Here is a 5,769-nt window from a genome sequence, read left to right as displayed (position 1 = left end):
GAGCCTCTGATGGTTGGTTTATTCTGTCTTTTCTTCCTATCTTTTCTGTCGCTTCTCTTTTTTTCCTTCTAGGCTTTTCTACCTTTGGCTCCGTGGGCAGAGTTGGTCTTTCTGTTGGGAATGGGGAAGCAGGGAACAGCTCCCTGGGAATCTCTTTCAGCAAAATTAGAAGGTAAGCTGCTGGGGGTGGGCTGCCTAGACCTTCCCCACCTCCTTTCTCATGCTTCTTTCTCTTTACCCTCTCCAACCCCTCCCAGTCCCATTTCCCACTTCTTAGGGCCTGATTCTCAGCTAGCTGCCACGTACTGCCAAATGCTAGCCACTAACAGTTCACAGGGCTGTCCCTTCCTGGGGGCACTTTGGATTTTGTTTCAATAAAATTGACTCTGGGGACTTGAGAATCTTCAAAAAGCCAATTTAAGGTATTGCTCAGAGGGTCCAGGTGGTTGCATGAGGTCATACGCAGGCCTCTGGAAACAACCAAGGCATGTACATAAGTGGGACAATCACATCCGGACGTCCTTTTTGAATAGACACAGGTTGGTGGGTGTGGAACACTGAGAAGTGTCAGCTGGACCCTGCCCAGGAAGCCGGGGGTAAATGAGAGTGTCTGTCCTGGGTGCTCTAGGGAGGCACACGTGTGAGTAGTTAGCAGTCAGGATGGTCAGCAGCAGCTGAATGTTAGGCACTGAGTTACCACTCCTAACCTGCGGAAGAGGAGCCCAGAGTGAAGGCCTCGTTCCTTGGAGGACCCAAGAGCTCTGGACTGTGAGAGTTACGGGCACTCTGAATCCTAGCCCTGCCTCTCTACTCGTAATCTCTCTGAACCAGAGTTTCCTCTCTGTAAAGGGGGAGGGTATTGATAGTGCTGTGGGAACCCCCATGTTTTATCTCCTTTCCCTTTTGAGAAGGCCTGGGGTGTGAGGAACCGGACATTCAAAACTCTTGGCACTGGGTCTCCCAGCAACAACTTCTGCCTGAGGAAACAACACAGGCCATGGTACCTGGGGTGTCTCAGTGGTACCTGCATTTTTCTGAGCAGTTGATGCGGCTCTTTTCGGTGTAAGTGTCCAGGAGGCAGATGCTGGGAATGTTCACATCAGCTTCAGTCGGCTTTCCGGGTTATGCTGCCCTGAGAGAAGCATGTGTCTCTGCTTGCCTCTCATGCCTAGGCGCTTCCGTCACATTTTTCATCTTCCAGTAACACTTCGAAATCTCCTTCGTTTGTTTGAATTCCCACCTCTTCACCCACATGGCAATTAGAGAGGTTGGTGATTGCCAGGTGCTTATTAAGTGGAGTCATAAGTAGTCCTGCTTCTCTGGGCAGCTGTAAATGCCTTAAAAGCATGCAGAAAGCTTCTTAGTTTTGTTTTTTTTTTTTTTTTTAATTGAGAAAAACAATAAGGGGCCACCTTCACTGGGTTCTAACAGGGTCTGTTGGGGAATTCTGCAATTCCGGCTGAGTCTAGGCTGTCTTGGTCCAAACTGGTTCAGTGATCTGGCTTGATGGTAAATGCTGTCAATTACATTTCTAACAGAGTTGGAGTTCTTTGGACTGAATGGGGTTCTCTCCCAGGAAAGGCATCTTGGTGAGGAACTCCCAGGACCTAGAGTTTCCCAAGTGGATGCTTGTCACTGGGCTTTCTTTGCTCACTGGACCACTGCTGGCTAAGGGAACAGGAATTTCCCCCGGAGTTGCTATTTTCCAAGGTGGTAGCTATGTTTGTTTCTTAGGCTAGTGAATGAAACGGTATATGTGAAGGCACAAGGAAAGGTATCAAGTGCTAAAAAAGGAAAAAAAAAAAAAGGAGGAGACTTGGTTATAAACTTGACTGATGCAACTTGATTATAGCATAGCCCCTGGGTTTTGAGCTCCGAGCTGTGTTTGAAATGAAAAGGTGTGATTTCCCCTTGGGTCCTGTGTGTTTAAAGGATGGATGGGTACTTGTTCGTGGGCAGCCCAACCCCGCTGGCCCAGGGCCCACCGGGCCTGAAAGTCGAGAAGGAGTGCTGATGGCCTTCCCTCCCCACCAGCCTCGCACCTGCCCTTGTTCATGAGTCTGTTCCTCCCCTGACACAACAAAAGGACTGTTTCCTGAGACGCTGTGAGCTGTTAGGACAAGTCCACCCGCCCTTCTTTACAACTGGTCTTCTCCTTTTCTGGACCTGCCTGGAGTGGAGAGAAACTGACCCCTGATTCTGCCCTCTGGGATGGGATCATCCTCCTTCCTCCCCACGGGTCCCAGTGGACAGTCAGATGGCCCAGGAGAGCATCTGGGGCGCCATCCGCAGGCTGTGAGCTGTTGTCTCTGCGAAGTTCCCCCTGGTTTAAAGGAAAAAATAAAACCTGCTCCAGGCTCCACCTCTGGAACTATCAAATCCTTAATCAAACTAAGCACCTTCAGAAGTCCTTGTTAAGGACTCAGCCAGTGAAGTAACAAACCAAAATACACACACTCAGCCGGTTGGTAATAGTGCTCAGCTGAGTGTCTCTGAGGACACTTGGAGGTCATGCTTACACATGGGGGGACTCCAGTCTTGATCCAAAGGTGCAGTACAAGGTGCCATGGGACCTTGACTCTGGGGCTGCCCTGGAATATAGCACTGCCGTGCCCTTCGGGACATTTAGAAATGATTCAGTGTTTATGCAATTTTTTTTTTAATTGAGGTAAAATTCACAAAACTATAAAAGCAACCATTTTATGAACTTCTCTGGCAGTCCAGTGGTTGAAACTTCCAGTGCAGTTTGGATCCCTGGTCAGCGTGCTAAGATCCCATACGCCTCCTGGCCAAAAAAAACAAAACATAAAACAGAAGCAGTATTTTTAACAAATTCAGTAAAGGCTTAAGAAATACTGGTCCACATCAAGAAATCTTTTAAAAAGTAACCATTTAAAAGTGAACAATTCAGTGGCATTTAGTACCTTCACAATGTTGCGCAACGACCATTTCTGTCTAGGTCTAAAACATTTTCATCACTGTGAGAGGAAGCCCCGACCCATTACACAGTTGCTCCTTTCCCCCTGCCTCCAGTCCCTGGCAACCACCCATCTGCCTACTGTCTCTATGGATTTATATTGAGGTAGAACTTTTGAGAATCCCAATGACTCTATTTTCTGAACTAAAAAACAATCGTGAGACCTTAGCATGGAAAATAATAGCTATGAATAGTGATGTAGTTTCCTTCTTATTTTAGCGCTTTGTAGATTTTATATGCTTTCACTTACCTGGTCTTATTCAGAAGCCCAAGAGACAAATGTTGCTGAACATGTTGGAAATTATCAGCTCCAGGAGAAATTCCTTTTCCCTTACGCAGTTGTGTGTCTGGTACGCTGGCAAATACAGTCACCACCTTGATCTGCTGCATGAGGCATGCATTTGTTTCTCAAGGAAAGGTGGAAAAAATCTGAAAAGACAGATTTTGTTCATGGATTAAAAACAGGCACTCTTTTTGTGTTGTAAGCATAGGAAAACCACATTTAAATTAACTTAAAAAATTAATGTAGATGGAGACTGTCACCATCATATTCTTACAGGTATGACGGAGAAAATATTCATTCAAAATTATTTTTGTGTCCCTAACAAGTCCATGACACCATGCAGACACCACTGGGGATAAAGTTGTAAAAGACTGTTTATACAGAAGTTATATAAGGTGTTTCTTTGCCTCACAGTCGTGTTTTCATTTGAAATAACAATTACTACCTAGAGGTTTCCCTCAAGGTGGTTGCAATGTGATGGGAGGAAAGGGACAGGAAAGAGATATTCACAGTAGAATATGGTAAGTGGCTCAGCTTGTGGCTGGTGGGGGTTTCAGAGAAGATTCTGTAGTGGAAGGGTCCCTGGGCTGGGAGGGGAATGGAGTCTGTACAGAACAGAGTGGAGGGTGGGCATGCTGGGCAGGGAATAGTCTGAGCAAAGACCTGTGCGGAAGGAAAGCATGGGGCAGCCTTGGGAACCAGGAAGGAGTACCCAGCATCTGGAGCGTGGGCAGGTTTAGGGGATGCTGGAAATTTAACCTGAGATCTTAAGAGCCTCAGTGACAGTCTTGAGTCTTGCTGTCAGTTGGTCACTCAGCCCAACGTAGTGCCTCTTTGTGCCAGGCTGTCCCCTGTGCTTTGGAGATAGAGGTGATAAGCACTCACATGCATACATACACACACACAGAGGTGATCAGTACTCACATGCACACACACCCACATGCACACACCAGCCATTGTCTAATGGAGCGGTCTGATCACATAATTACAAGGTCAGTGAGCACCTCAAAGACATATAAGCTGTTGTGGCTGTGGATTATCACCGGGACTTTCCCTAATCAGGGGGGCTTTTCCAGAACTAGCCCCACTTAAGGTGAGATCCCAAAAGTCAGCAGAAATGAGACCTTTGTTTTGAGGTATTGGGAGCTGTAAACGAAGGGCCAGAGGATGCGGCTACAGTCACTCTAGGAAGATTAAGGTAGATGTGCAGGATAGATGGGGGTGGGGCGGAAGGAGGCCAGGGGCTGGGAGCCCTTGAGAAGGCTCTGCCCACAGCCCAGGAGAGAGCCAGCCTGTCTCCCATCTGCCCTCCTTCATCTGCTTTAACAGAGAAGGGGTTCTCCTGCTCCCCAAAACTCATTCCTCCCAACTTCTTCTCAGGGATCCTCTTCAAGTAGCTTCTTCCTCTTCTTATTCCATCATTGACCTCTACCTCTCTAAGGGTCCTTTACTTTAAATGAGGTCAAGTTTTGCCCATTTAAAGAATAAGAACCCTCCATGACTCCACCCCTAGGTCAGTTTCAGAGGAGTTATCTCTCCGTGCTGGGCCCACTTCCTCACCTCCCACTCTTCCTTCAACCCACTCAAGTCTGCTTCCACCTCCACTGTCCTGAGGCTACTTCCTTGTGACCAAATCCTGCAGACTTGTCTCAGCCTGCATCTTCCTAGGCTGTAGCACCACTGACGGCTCTGCTCACTGCTCCTTCCTTGCAGGACCATTTTCTTTGACTTCCTTCTTCCTGTCCTCGTCTCTTCCTCACCACCACCAACTCCTGTCTTACCTCCTAAGTGTGTTTCAGATCTGAGTGTTCTATCCAGCTCTACTGTTACCATCCTTGTACAAGCCTCTGTCATCCCTCACCCAGACAACTCCGGTCACCTCCAATTGCCTCCTGCAGTCAGAACATCAGCATTATGTCTGTAGGTTTTGGGTCCCAACCACTAAACTGATGATGTAAGTCTCCCACCCGACCCCTGTCTTAGAGGTATATCAATTAGGATTACATTCAGCTGCCAGTGACAGAAAACCCAAATAAGCAGAACTGTGAACACACAGAGCTTCTTTCTCTCCCTTAAAAGTCTGGAGCCAGAAGCTTGAGGGCTGGTCTGGTGGTTTCAGGAAGTTGTCAGGGGCCAGGATCCTCTTTCCTGTCTGTTCCCAAGGTATGGCTCTAATTTCCATGATCTACATTCTAGCAAACTCTAGCCATCATATTTGTTTTCCAAGAAACAATATGGCAGAAAGGGAAGGGAGCTTCCCCTTCCATCTTTTATTTCAACTCCCATTTTACACAGACTTTCCTGAAAGTCCTTTAGACATTTCTGCTTATATTTTGTTAGCTAGAATGTATACACATGGTCAGAGCTAGCTGCAAGGGAGTCTGAGAAATGTAATCTTAAATACAGCCTTAGTGATATACAACCTTAAGGCATAAAATTGAGGGTTGTGTTATTGAGGCAAAAAGGGAAGAATGGGCACTGGAATAACCAAAGAGCAGTTTCTACCATA

The sequence above is a fragment of the Bos javanicus genome, chromosome 11 (genome assembly GCF_032452875.1).
Source record: "Bos javanicus breed banteng chromosome 11, ARS-OSU_banteng_1.0, whole genome shotgun sequence".
Taxonomy (NCBI): Eukaryota; Metazoa; Chordata; class Mammalia; order Artiodactyla; family Bovidae; genus Bos; species Bos javanicus.
Note: the sequence above shows the minus strand (reverse complement) of the source record.